General features: G+C 44.8%; 1 protein-coding gene across 2 annotated transcripts in view; it reads left to right on the plus strand.

Moving 5' to 3' along the window:
* The first annotated feature begins 10,305 nt into the window (after positions 1-10,305).
* The window catches only part of ITCH (itchy E3 ubiquitin protein ligase), a 73,450-nt gene continuing 69,395 nt past the window's right edge, over positions 10,306-14,360 (plus strand). The window contains exon 1 of one of the 2 annotated variants that reach the window (XM_066623185.1): positions 10,306-10,384. The gene's annotated coding sequence lies outside the window, so the exon portion shown is untranslated. The remainder of the gene's footprint in view (positions 10,385-14,360) is intronic. The other variant, XM_066623184.1, reaches the window with a different exon arrangement.

The following is a 14,360-nucleotide window of genomic DNA, read 5'->3' on the forward strand; positions in this document are numbered from 1 at the left end:
TGACAGAGAAAGAAACACAAGCAAACCTCATTGCAAATTGTACATTTTATATTAAAATATTGTACGATTATTCATCATAGAAAGTGCTTTGTGGTCATTGATTCATTTATGCTTAAAGCAACTCCAGGGCGTTAGATAATTATTTCTTTTTAATGGTAAAGGGAAGCTATAATAAGATTGGAACTTGCCCAAGAACTCTGCATGAGATTGCTAGATGAGTGAAAACATTAATCCAAGCCGCCTGGCTTTAAGGCCAGTGCTCTAGCACCTTGCTCATGCATTAGGTTCCTGTTTTTTCAAGAAGTGCTTACAAGGCATCTTATTGCCAATGTAAGAACTTGTTGTGTAGGCCTAAAGATAAAGCAATTGCACAAGGACATTTGGCCAGTTCAGTGACAGGTAGACTTGCAGGTACAGCCACTGCTACAGAGATTACTCCTCCAGTTAAGGTTGGTGTGTAATTATGTCTTGGCCTGGGTTACCCATTTCCACCCATTCTGCAGTTGGTAAATAAATTGATGACTGCTGTCTTGGCAACAATTGCGACAGCGTCATTCACAAGTAACCATCTCACAAAGGTACAATGTGTTGCAACACTGTACAATGTGATCTACAAAGGTAAGATGTGTTGCAAATATGTTTTTTTTAATTACGTTTTTAATTTATGTTTTTAACCTTTGTTGTAAGCCGCCTTGAGTCCCTCAAGAAAGGCAGGGTAAAAATAAAGTTAATAATAATGTTGGCAACCTTCACTCTCGAAAGACTATGGTATCGCGCTCTGAATGGTGGTTCTGGAACAGTGTCTAGTGTGGCTGAAAATGTTGAAAATAACAACAACAACAACAATAACAATAATAATAATAATAATAATAATAATAATAATAATAATAAAATTACAGAGGCTAAGACATGTCATGAATATTCATGCTGAAGATGTCCTAATGATTTTGTCGGTGCTTCATGAGTCAGATAAAGTTCTCAGCACTACAGTATGTTGCCTTTTATTATTCTCTTAGCATGCAGAGGAACCTGTTAAAGATGGTACATTTATGGTGTGACGACTTGATACATATCTTCCATATGTAGTGTGGTACTTGGCAGGATTTGGTATAGTGGGGTTTGTTGATCCTCATGGAAGTGGTGTGAAATGGTCCTCCATAGGGCTGTGATTATTCTAACCACACCTGTTTTGAGGAGGGAAAAGGCAGTTACATGTCATGATTTTGTGGGAAGCTGCTTTTCACAGTTTCGTATGCCCTAGAACAGTGTTTCTCAACCAGTGGTACGGATACCACTGGTGGTGCTTGAGGTGGTGTCTGGTGGTACTTGAAGGACTCATGGATGTCTGCAGTGAGACCAGCAACATGACACAACAAACAGCGGTAGAAGGCTCATTTCTGTGGGCGGAGCTCCAGTATGCCCTTTTAGCACACTCGAAAAAGCCCTCCTGTGTGCTGTGTGCTGTGAGTCCAATCCTGAGCTTGCACCACTGGCGCTCCACTGGCGGTGAGTGTCACAAATGTGCACATTCATGGGCCTCAGCACCAGTCCAGCGCCAATGCTAGTCAGTGCCGGCCAGCACTAGCCTAACGCTGGTGGATCACTGGTGCTGCACTGGGTGGCAGAGAGGTAAGTGGAGGTGTGGGGGGAGGCAGGGAAGAGGCTTTCTGGGACGGGGGGGTGGGGAGGAGGCATGTCAGGGGAAGGGAGCGGGGTGGGAGGGAGGTGGGACTGGCAAAGCTGAGCTCCACTGAATCCAGAGCTTCCATGCCATGGGCTCGACATGGAGGCTCTCGATTCTACAGCAGCGCTCAATTCTGCTACTTGCCTTACCTGGGGGAAGGGGACAAAAGTCCCCTTCTCCCGAGGTGCCACCAGCACTGCACAGTTAGTGCTCAGGATGCCATTTTCAGCATTGCGGCAGCCCCACGCTCTGGGCAGCATAGGATTGGGCTGGTCTTCTGTTATTTGTAGTGTCGCATCTGGCCTCCCAACCTGGAAGTAACAGGCAATGATGTAACTTCCAGTGGTACTTTCAGTAGGTGGTCCATGCAAAGTGGTACGGCAGGGGACAAATGTTGAGAAATGCTGCCCTAGAATAAAATGTAAATTGATGTCTCTCAGTGGTGGCTACTATTGCTCCTCTACTGCTGCTATGTAAGTACACCATGATGAAAATGCTTCATTTTCTCAAGGAAAATCATGGAATAGAAAATCTGCTATTTATTTAGACTATTTTTCCTCCGCCTTTCTCCCACACCAAGGGGGACTCAAAGCGGCTAACAATGTAAAAACCATAAAATCAATACAATATATTAAAAACAATTAAAACATTAAAACAAACACCCAGGATCAAGGCAATTAAAATATAAACAAATGTACAAAGGAGCCAGATGGACACAAGACATACAGAAGAATTGACACTGAATGGAGAAGAATTGAAACTCCAGCCCCAGTCAAACTTTCACATCTTTCTAAACCATCCCTTTTTAACATTTTTTGGTTTTCTTTTTGTAACTCCCACTTCCTACAGCACAGCTGCAGCAGCCAGACCATCTTGGGCAATCTTTCTCCTTACATGTGACTTGCCCTCCCACATATATGAGTCACATGAACATCATAAGTCTGGAAGGGCCTGAGGTTCTCTAGGTCCAATTCACTACATATTCTTTCTTAGCTCAATCAAAATCCCTTCAGCTCCAGAATACCTAATGTAATAAGCCAGGGTGGCCAAATTGTGGCTCGTGAACCACATGTGGGTCTTTGACATGCATGATGTGCATCTTGCAGAAATATGTTGGCTGAGCTCTTCTTCCGTCATAATTCATATAAAATGTAAATAACTTTTCTTCAAGTTTGATATAATCATTTACTGCAGTGCTTCTCACATCTTTAGCCCCAAGGCTCACTTTTTAGAATGAGAATCTGTCAGGACCCGCCAGAAGTGACATCATGACCAAAAGTAACATCATCATGCAGGAAAATTTTTCAACAATCCTAGGCTACAATCCTACCCACACTTACCCAGGAGTAGGTCCCATTGACTATCATTGTTAAAAGAATACACAGAGTAGCTTGTTAAAAGTACATGTCTGTAACATTCACATCCTATGGTAACATCAAGTCTAATATATTAAAAATTAAAATATTGAAATGAATGGGGACCCACCTAATGGATCCCAACCCACAGTTTGAGAAACAATGATGTACTGGGTATAAACTGAGAATCTACTGGGTTAAAACATACATTTAATGTTCATGGTGAGTAAATATATTGTAAAGGCTTCTTAAAGTATATATGTAAATGTTTCTTAAAGGAGACCCATTGGGCAGGGTAAGAATGCTGTAAGTAATAATAAATAAATATTGCGGCTCTCAAATGTCTCTCTTGTGGCTCTCAATCGTCTGAACTTTATGGTAGTGGCTCTTATGTTAAGCAAGTTTGGCCACCCCTGCGATAAGCTTTCCAGGACTGCTTTGAATGTTATCCAACCATATCATCAGCTGTTTTCCCATCAGTAGTTTACTGATGGTTGGGGTAACGATGAAATGATCCAACCATATGGGATGAGATCAATTGCATGCTGGTAGGAGAAAGGGGACACAATATTCCAGGTGGGGTCTGACTGAAGTAGAATACTGTGGTGCCGTTACTACTTGTGATCTGGATGCTATTCTTCTGTTGATGCAGTCTAGAATGGCATTTGCCTTCTTTGCTGTTGCATCACACTGTCAGGTTATGTTTAGCTTCTTGTATACTAAAACACCCAGGACTTTTTACTTTTGAAGAAACCATTTTTATTTTTGAAACTCCTGTTCAGTCATACCAGAGCAGTGAGCACTGCCTATCACTCTCTTACAGATTACTTGTAGCTAAAACTACAAGGTTGGAGCAGAGGAGCTGGGATTGGTCAAGTCAGTTGACTCACAAGCCACTTCTTTAGTATCTAGCTTCCATGCAAGCTCACTCCAGACAGGAGGAAAGATATTCCCGTTTTCTTTTTCCTTTCCTGGTGGCAATAACGACACTTTATGGGACTGTCTATGTCAGGAGACTGTGTCTGGCACAGCCACCCCAGAAGGTATCTAAAGATGTGAAGGAGGATCATGTGTACACACTGTGTATCTTGCCTCTTTCCGATACCTGCTTGGTGAGTTGCAGCAACTTCATCAGATCTCCATGTCCCTTCTTCACACTTACACTGAAAATGTAGGCTACAGTTCTAAGAACCCTTGCAGCCCAGTCCTACCCACAGTTAAGCACAACTAACTCTGTGTATGTTCAGGGTGTTACTCTGAAGCATGTAAACATTCAAATAGTTCATTTTCACACTAGAACCCTAGTAGTAGTAGTTGGCAACCTTCAGTCTCGAAAGACTATGGTATCACGCTCTGAATGGTGGTTCTGGAACAGCATCTATTATTATTATTATGATTCGGGAGTGACAATCCCTTCCACACTGGGAGCAAGTGCAGCCTGTCCCTGGTCTGTCTCCCTGGTTATGGGCCTTCCTTCTTTGCCTCTTTGCCTCAGTCTGTTGGCCAAGTGTCTCTTCAAACTGGGAAAGGCCATGCTGCACAGCCTGCCTCCAAGTGGGACGCTCAGAGGTCAGGGTTTCCCACCTGTTGTGGTCCATTCCTAAGGCCTTCAGATCCCTCTTGCAGATGCCCTTGTATCGCAGCTGTGGTCTACCTGTAGGGCGCTTTCCCTGCACAAGTTCTCCATAGAGGAGATCCTTTGGGATCCAGCCATTGCCCATTCTCACGACATGACCAAGCCAATGCAGGCATCTCTGTTTCAGCAGTACATACATGCTAGGGATTCCAGCTCATTCCAGGACTGTGTTGTCAGGAATTTTGTCCTGCCAGGTGATGCCGAGGATGCGTCGGAGGCGGCACATGTGAAAAGCATTCAGTTTCCTCTCCTGTTGTGAGTGAAGAGTCCATGACTCGCTGCAGTACAGAAGTGTACTCAGGACGCAAGCTCTGTAGACCTGGATCTTGGTATGTTCCGTCAGCTTATTGTTGGACCAGACTCTCTTTGTGAGTCTGGAAAATGTGGTAGCTGCTTTACCAATATGTTTGTTTAGCTCGGTATCCAGAGAAAGAGTGTCGGAAATCGTTGAGCCAAGGTACACAAAGTCATGGACAACCTCCAGTTCATGCGCAGATATTGTAATGCAGGGATGTGAGTCCACATCCTGAACCATGACCTGTTTTCTTAAGGCTGATCGTCAGGCTTTCTTAAGGCTGATTTTGGACTGACACTAGAACCCTATGGCACTGCTTTTTGGTAATTAGCAAGGAAATTAATGGACAGTCTATATAATAATACCCTAATGTGGAATGTGAACTAGTGAGGCTACTGTGAGATAGTACATGCGAGAGATCTGGACAGCAGCAGCTCAGGGCCTGATCAGAGGAGGAATTGCTGTTGTTGTTTTGCAGAATGATGTTTTTTAGCACTGCTGCCATTCATCAAGGCTTGGAATTGTTTTTCTGGTCCTGTCACACCAGTCCTTCCAAGGGCAGGGACTTCCTGGAAGGCAGTGCTCTCTTTCAGAGCTGCAAACTTTAGAGATATGATTACACAACACAAGCTGTCAATTCCATCCCAACCCCCATACAGCCTTAATATTTTCAGTTACTTTAACTCAGCCAATATATTCTCCCTCATACTTTCACTCTATATACTATCTTAAAACCAGAGTGTGCCTATGAACATGTGGAGAGTTCCTTTCCCTCCTTAATGAAAGAAATTGCATTCACTCTCTCATATATCACAGGCTGGTGCATTTGCCCTAACTGCAAGGCATCTAGAACAGGTACAGTTATCATTGCTGGTAACAGATTTTTTTTTTTAAATGACTATGGATTGTCACTTGCTACAATCCATAGATTTTTTTTTCTTTAATAATTGCAGGAGATGCAAAAATTCAGTGGCTAGGCACTCCTAGCATGGAGAAAGATTTGGGGAAAGCCTTACACTGAAATATAACCAGGAGAAAATATATATAACAATTGTGACTGGATGGCAAGTGCTAGGCTTGTTTTGCACTAATATGTTTCGCTAAAAGCATGAGAATTCCCTGCTAATTTGGCAAGAGGCACTTTTTCAAGTGGGTGCTCCTTTTTTTAGCAGGGGGAGAGTAACTGGCCCACCTCACCCCAGCACTGTCTGTTCTAGTGGCTGTCTGCTGGTATTCATTTGCGTCTTTTTAGATTGTGAGCCCTTTTGGGACAGGGAGCCATTTAGTTATTTGATTTTTCTCTGGAAACCGCTTTGTGAACTTTTAGTTGAAAAGCGGTATGTAAATACTGTTAATAATAATAATAATAATAATAATAATAATAAAATTCTTGCTGGATCAGAGCTGCTTAGGTCACAGAAGCTCACAAATAGGATGTGATGGAAATAACCATTCCTTTTATTTGCCCCTAACACCTGTTCCCCCGAGGTTCGCTGCCTCTGAAAATGGAGGCTTCACTTAGTTATCTTACTTAATACATCTTGTTGAACTTGTTCTAGCGTGGTGTTCCTCAGTCTGTGGGTCGGGACCCACTAGATGAGTCATGAGTCAATCTTAGGTGGGTTCCCATTCATTTCAATGTTTTCTTTTTAATATATCAGACTTGATGCTACCATGGGATGTGACTGCATTTGGGGAAATGTTACAGACCTGTACTTTTAACAAACTACTACATATATTCTTTTAACAATGACAGTAAATGGGACTTACTCCTGGGTAAATGTGGGTAAGATAGCAGCCTAGGATTATTAAAAATGTTCCTGCTTGATGGTGTCACTTTCGGTCATAGCATTACTTCCGGTGGGTCCCGACAAGATTCTCATTCTTAAAAGTGGGTCTCAATGCTAAATGTGTGAGAACCACTGTCTAGCATGAATTTGTCTAATCCTTTGTATAAACAAGCTTGGGAGGGCAAACCTAGGGAAGATCCTGCTTTCTTGTAAAGACATTTTGCTCTCTGTCTTTACTACTGGAAATCTTATTGAACACATAAATAACCTTTCATTACTCTAAAGACAAAGTCCACCAAGAAATGTGCCATAAAAATAGTACTGCTGCTGCCATGTTTATTTAGTGTGCCAGGATATTGCTCATGAAAAACAAAAGTAACCTTTTTTTGTGCTTAGTTCAGTAAGCTAAAGGAGGAGTCATGGTTTAGCAAATAAGTAGTTGCTGTAAGTCACATGAAGGGAGACCCAGATAGGAAAAGAACCTGGGAGATCTGTCATGAGCAGAGTCACCACCTCAGAATGTTTGTAGGAGGGAACCAGTCCCTTCCTACCTGGAAATCTTTGGCCTCTCATTAGTCCACAGAGTTGCCTTTCTAACCTTTGGAATTTGAAAACAGGCCAACTATCCAGAGTGACTGCTTCAGCTGAGGCTCTGGTAAACAACAGATTGAGGAATAGGGGTTAAGTTAGATCATGCAGCTTTTGTTCTCTTGTAAGTAATAAAAATAGGGGTGTAAAGACTGAAATCATTTTTCCCCTGTTTATACACTTCTTGGACTTGAAAAAAACCATTTACATCTTCTTGCTTCTCTTTGCTTAAACTCACTCTTCCCATGTGCCTCCTGGTTGGCATGAAAGAGCCAGTAGGTATGAGCAAGATACATCTCTGCTTATGAAGTGAGGCAGGAAGGGGTAACGCTGGGGCCATCCCATTCTCAGGGCCATAGAAAACTTTCTTTATGAGATGGGGTCATGGTCAACCTGTTAATGAGACAGGGTCAAGTGATAAGATTGGCAGGGAGTCCCCAACACATGGCCTGCCTGCCTCCATCCCCACTCTCTAGGCCAGTGTTTCTCAAACTGTGGGCCAGAACCCACTAAGTGGGTCATAAGCCAATTTCAGGTGGGTCCCCATGCATTTCAATATTTCATTTTTTAATATATCAGACTTCATATTGCCATGGTATGTGACTGCATTTGGGGAAATGTTACAAATCTGTACTTTTAACAGGTTACTCTGTTTATGCTATTATCAATGATAGTAAATGTGACTTACTCCTGGGTAAGTGTGGGTAGGATTGCAGTCTAAGGTAGTTAAAAATTTTCCTGCTTGATGATGACACTTCTGGTCATGACATCACTTCTGGTGGGTCCTGATAGATTCTCATTCTAAAAAGTGGGTCCCAGAGCTAAAAGTTTGAGAACCCTGCTCTAGGCCACTGTTGTCACTTCTTCCATATGCTTCCTCTTCCATTCCCCTTTGTCTTTTAAACATTGTCGAACAGAAAAGAGGTGGTGACCGAGTATGGCATGCATGCACTGAGGTAGCAAGGCACACCATAGTGTGGGGTAGACAGTGACTGGTGGTGTTGGGTGTTGCTCAGAATGGGGATTTAAATACATGAATGAGAAATCAGTGATTTCATCAAAACCAACAAACTGATATAATGGGGACAAAAGTTGAAATGGAAATCACTGCAACTCTGAGGTTCTTGAAACCTTTGCCTGAAAAAGCCTGGGTGCCCATTGGAGGGCAAGTGCTCCCTTAATTAAGAGGGTAAAAAAGGGAATTGTACAATTTTCCATCCATGTAAAAACAAGCAAGGAGTTTCTGATACCTGTTTTATCTGTCCACAACAAGGAAGTTAGTGGCTGGGGAAGGGATGGCTATCACCACAATTTTTATATGGAGAAAAGGTGCCTACATTTTTGTGCGGCAAAGTTGTGTATTGTCCTTTGGGGCTGTCTCCACATGTATTCATGTTTTCATCCTTAATAATGCCTGAAAAGAATATCTTCCTTTTAGCAGTTATGATGATGAATGTAGCAGAGAGTTTTAAAAGTAGTAATAGGTAGAGGTGTTTGTGTTTGGTAAGATGGGGGCAGCCTAGAGGTGGGGGGGGAGGCAGCAGCACGATCCCCAGGATCGCGCTGCTCAGGGGGCTGCAGGGGCTTGGGTGCACTTACCCAAGCCTCCTGCAGCCTCCCCGGGGTGCGGGGAGCCCAGCGCGACTTCTGGCAGGGCTCCCTGCAGCAGGGAAAGTGGATGCAGAGTGATGCCTTCCCCTACCCCCCCAGCTGCCTCCTCCCCCGGCCCCTGCAAGGACTTACTGGCTCTCAAACTCTCCCAGAGAGTTTGAGAACCACTGGTGTAGTCGTTCTGGTGTTGGACTTGGAGCCAAATCCTATGCATGTCTACTCAGAAGTAAGTCTAATGAGACTTAGGGCCCAATCCTATCCAATTTTCTAGGCCCAGTGCAACCACAATGCAGTCCCATGGTAAGGGAACAAATGTTCTCATACCTTAAGGAGGCCTCTATAACTGCTGCCCCACTACATGATGCAGTGCATGCCCCATTAGCATAGTTGCACTGGCACTGGATAATTGGATAGGATTGGGCCAATAGGGCGCAATCCTAACCCCTTATGTCAGTGCTTTCCAGCACTGGCATAGTGGTGCGAATGGGACGTGTGCTGTATCCTGCAGTTGGGTGTCACTCATGGAGGCCTCCTCAAAGTAAGGGAATGTTTGTTCCCTTACCTCAGAGCTGCATTGCCCTTATGTCAGTACTGGAAAGTACTGACATAAGGGGTTAGGATTGCGCCCTTAAAGTCAGTGGGATTTACTCCCAGGAAAGTGTGGACAGAATTGTAGCCTCAGACCTGGAAAATCCAGGTTCAATCCCCACTCAGCCATGAAGCTTCCTGGGTGACCTTGGGCCAGCCAGTCACTCTCTCTCAGCCTCACCTACCTCACAGGGTTGTTGTGAGGACAAAAGGAACCATGTACAGTACTCCACCCTGAGCTCCTTGCAGGAAGGGTGGTATAAACAATTTGCCCCCTTGGCACACTCTGTACATGGATCAGTTTGCCCCCTGGCACACTCTGCATGTGGAGTAGTCTGCCCCCCTGGCACTCAAATACAAATGCTTAATGAATTTCTGCTACTACCACCAGGAAAATAAAATAGTGGCAGCTCTGACTTCCAGTCCATGTTGCAGGGGCACAAACAGAACGAGCCTTGGACACCGGTTTCAAAGAACCAGCTTGAGCTGCCAGTCTTACGCCTGATGCCCAAAACCTTTTGCGCCTCTTTTCTAGATAATACGCCCAACTACAAAGGCCACGCCTCCTCTGTCCATAAATGGCAATAACAGGAGGCGCGCCTAAAAGAGACATTCGGTTTTTGATAGGAGCCAATAGGAGCGCTGGATGACTCTTTCCCTGGGCATGCTGGGAGTCGTAGTCTCAACCGGCCCCCTCCGCCTGCCATTTTTCCTCTGACCCGACCCGCGCATGCGTTCTTTTCATCCCCACTTTGGAGAGTCCCTGTCTCGGGTTAAGACTTCAATCGGCTGCCATCTTAGCCGAGGAGTCGTCGCCGACCAGGCTGGTAAGGAGAAGTGCGTTGTGCTGCCTTGGCGGGGCTGTTGGGGGGAGCTGGCCCTTGGGAGACAGCGGCTCTTCCCCCGCAGGGTGGTTCCCTTGACGGTGGAGGGGAAGGGCTGGGGAGACTGTGGGGAGGGTCACAGCAGGTGCAGAGGGGGGCAGGGCAGGGCAGGGCAGGGCAGGGAGGAGGGATGGGAGAGGGGCCCTGCCTCCTCCAATGGGGGGGGTCCTCCCCTGGCCCCCAGGGGCTGAGGGGGGGCAGAGAGTGCAGCCCCTCCTGGTCCTGCCTGGGTTGATGTACCTCTGGCTGTCCTCTGGGCAGGAGAGGATTGGGTGTGTGTGTGTGGGGTGGGGGCTCTCTGCTTCTTCTGCTCCCTTCCTAGCCCCCCACCCCTTGGTACTGGGTTGCTGACCCTGCCTGGGCTGATGCACTTCTGGCTGTCCTCTGGGCAGGAGGAGATGGGAGGGGGGGGGCTTTATGCTCCCTTCCTTGCTCCCTACCCCATGGTATTGGGATGGTGTCCCTCCTTTTTGCCCTCCTCTTTCTTCCTCTCAAACTATGAGTTGTTGATGTATGTGACTGCTGGAGTCGAATCGGTTTGTCCCCTTGGCACACTCTGCGCAAGGAGTAGTCTGCCCCCCTGGCACTCTCTGCGTGTGGATTGGTTTGCCCCCTTGGCACACTTTGTGTGTGAAGTAGTCTGTCCCCTTGGCACACGCTGTGCGTGGATTGGTTTGCCCCCTTGGCACACTTTGGTGAGCCTGTTGTGCCCACTTTCAGGGTGCTGACTACTGAGTTTATAATCAGTGTTAGTGATTGCAGACAGAGCTAGGTGGGTGCTTGTCTGATGTGTGGCATTCAGGGAATGTGATCTGTTAGCAGGTATGATCTGGGTATCCAGCCTCCTCTGTTTCTCTTGATCTTGTCACCAGTTCAAGTCTGATTTCCCTATGATCATCATCCCTGGTTAGTATTGTTCTTATTATTTGCTTTGGTTATCCTTTGCGCTGCTGCGATCTGGAGATCACAGCTAGTCTGTATTGTTACTGGGAGTTAACTTTTTTGCTTTCAAAGGGAGCCAGTTAGTTCCAGTGACAAAGTAGCTAAGTGTGGAGTTGGAGGGGGTCTGGGTTTAAACCTTTGCTCATCTGTGATACTCTGTCAGTTTGTAAACCTGCAGCAGCACCATGTCCAGTAGTGACTTTCTTGGCACATGTCCATGTGTATTTACAAGCATGCAAACATTATTAAAGCATCAAGGGAAGATGCATATTCCCTTGATGCTTTAATGATGTTTGCTGTTTGCAAATCTGCAAGCTCTTGCTGGTGTTAGGGGAAGGCTGACAAGAGCTGGACAGCTTCCAGTTTGGACTAACCAAAGGGGATGAATAATCTTGATTTAGAAGGAGAGAATGCAGTTCGGAACCAAGCGTGTGGGGAAACAGGACAGCTGGTCAAAGGGAGTAAAAGGCCACAGGGAAAAGAAACATGCCAACAGTGTTTGGAAGAGGACACAAGTAGAGGTGTTTGTATGCAGATATCAGAAGCCTCTGAGCCAATAGGGAGCTGGTGTGCTTGGTTGCAAAGGAGGACATAGCTATAGTGGTCATAATGGTATCTGGTGGAACAGACAGAACAAGTAAGATGGTTGTTCTAGGACAAAAACTCTGTAGGAAGAACAAGGAGGGGTGTATTTGGGGGTGTAGTCTACAAGTGTGTAGAATCCAACGAATTTGGAGGGGATTAGACTTCGCTACAATGAAAGGAATCATTGTGTGTGGGAATACCAGGCCCAAGTAATTTAGTACTGGGTGCATGTGTTTGTCCTCCTGATCAGATTGCTGAAAATAACTGTGTCTTGGAGAAATCAGGGCTGCATCCAGAGGAGAAAGTGTTGCAGTAATTGATCAATTACCCTTACATAGCCTGGGTAAATTCTTGCTCAGGCCATGACAGAGAGAGAAAATTTCTGGACACGCTAAGTGACTGTCCTAGAATATTTGGTCTTGGAACTGATCAGAGTGGGACATACCTAAACTTAATACTATGTGGCTCTCAGAAGAGATAAAAGAGATACAAACTTAAGCCTATGTAGTGCGATAAAGTTTAGTAAAACCATTAGGGAACAGTGACCATAGTGCTGTCTAATTCAGTATGTGCGTAACAGTAAAATTGCCAAGGAGGAGGAGATGCTCTTTATACTCTCACATAACACCAGAACCAGGGGGCATCCGCTAAAATTGAGTGTTGGGAGAGTTAGAACAGACAAAAGAAAATATTTCTTTACTCAGCGTGTGGTTGGTCTGTGGAACTCTTTGCCACAGGATTTGGTGATGGCGTCTGGCCTGGACACCTTTAAAAGGGGATTGGACAAGTTTCTGGAGGAAAAATCCATTACGGGTTACAAGCCATGATGTGCATTTACAACCGCCTGATTTTAGAAATGGGCTATGTCAGAATGCCAGATGCAAGGGAGGGCACCAGAATGAGGTTTCTTGTTATCTGGTGTGCTCCCTGGGGCATTTGGTGGGCCGCTGTGAGATACAGGAAGCTGGACTAGATGGGCCTATGGCCTGATCCAGTGGGGCTGTTCGTATGTTCTTATGAGGTCTGGCACAGGCACATTTGACTTTCAGAGAGAGGACGTCTCGAAAATAAGAGGACTAGTAGGAAGCTGAAAGGGAAAGCAAAAGGTTGAAACTCTCCAGAGTGCATGAAAATTATTTAAAACCACAGTCACAGAAGCTCAACTAGAATGACTACCACTAAGTAGGAAAGTCATCACCAGGTCCATGAGGAGACCAGTAGGGCTCATGAGTTCAGATTGAGAAATCTTGAAAATATGGGAAAGCTTCCTTTGAAAATGAAAGTCTTACCCTAGTGAGGAGAACAAAAACTATGTGGGGGGAAAAAAAATACTTTAAGCACATCAAAAGTAGGAAACCTACTAGGTAGGTTCTTGGCTTGTTAGACGACAATGAAATAACAGGGAAGGTTAAAGAGTGTATGGATACTGCAGAAGCTGAACAAATTGTTTGCATCAGTTTTCTCTACGGAAAGCGTAGGGCAGATACACTTACAAAACTGACCTTTTCAGGAAGGGAGTCTGAAAAGCTGAGTCAAAGAGAAGTGACAGAGTCTCTCACCAAAGGCTCTTGAGTAAAGTAGTAGTCATGGAATAAGAAGAAAGGTCCTTTTATTACCACCAAATTGGTAATTTCTTGAAGAACAGGAAACAGAGAGTAGGGATAAACAGGTAATTTTCACAGTGGAGGAAAATAAGAATTGGGTCTCCCAAGAATCTGTTGTGGAACCATTGCTTTTTTACCTTGTGCAACACCTTTGAAGACAACTAATTCCATGCTCAGGGTCATTAGGAAAAGGATTTCAAATAAGGCGGTAAATTTATAATGCTTCTATACAAATTATGGTGCTGCCACATTTGGAATACTATGAACAGGATTCCCCACCTCAAGAAGGGTGATTGTAGAGCTGGAAAACATGGAAAGCATGCAAACAAAAGACTGAAACATCTTCCTTATGAGGAAAAACTAGTTTTTAGAGTTGCATTTTTTAATATGGAAGGAAGGTGATTAAAAGAGGAAATGACTGAGACATAAACTGGTGCATGGAAGGGAGGGAGAGGAAGGGTTTTCTCATAATACTAGAATCAGAATCATGCATTAAAACTGGTTTGCAGCAATTTAGGACAGACAGAAGGTGGTATCCACCCACATAGCACGTGTTTAGTCTGTAGAATTCATTGCCACAAGATTGGTTGTTTCCACTAATTTGAATGACTTTAAAAAGTATTGCACAAATTAATGGAAGATAGGTCTGTCAGTGGCTACTAGTCATGATGGCTGTATGCCAGAGGTTCCCAAACTGAGGCATCGCAACTCCCTAGTCAGACTACCTAGACTCCTGGAAGTGTGTCGCAATTGCTTTTTGGAGCAGTTTGGAGGCACAGTGAGGCTTGCAGAAGGGGC

The sequence above is a fragment of the Tiliqua scincoides genome, chromosome 4 (assembly GCF_035046505.1).
Source record: "Tiliqua scincoides isolate rTilSci1 chromosome 4, rTilSci1.hap2, whole genome shotgun sequence".
Classification (NCBI taxonomy): domain Eukaryota; kingdom Metazoa; phylum Chordata; class Lepidosauria; order Squamata; family Scincidae; genus Tiliqua; species Tiliqua scincoides.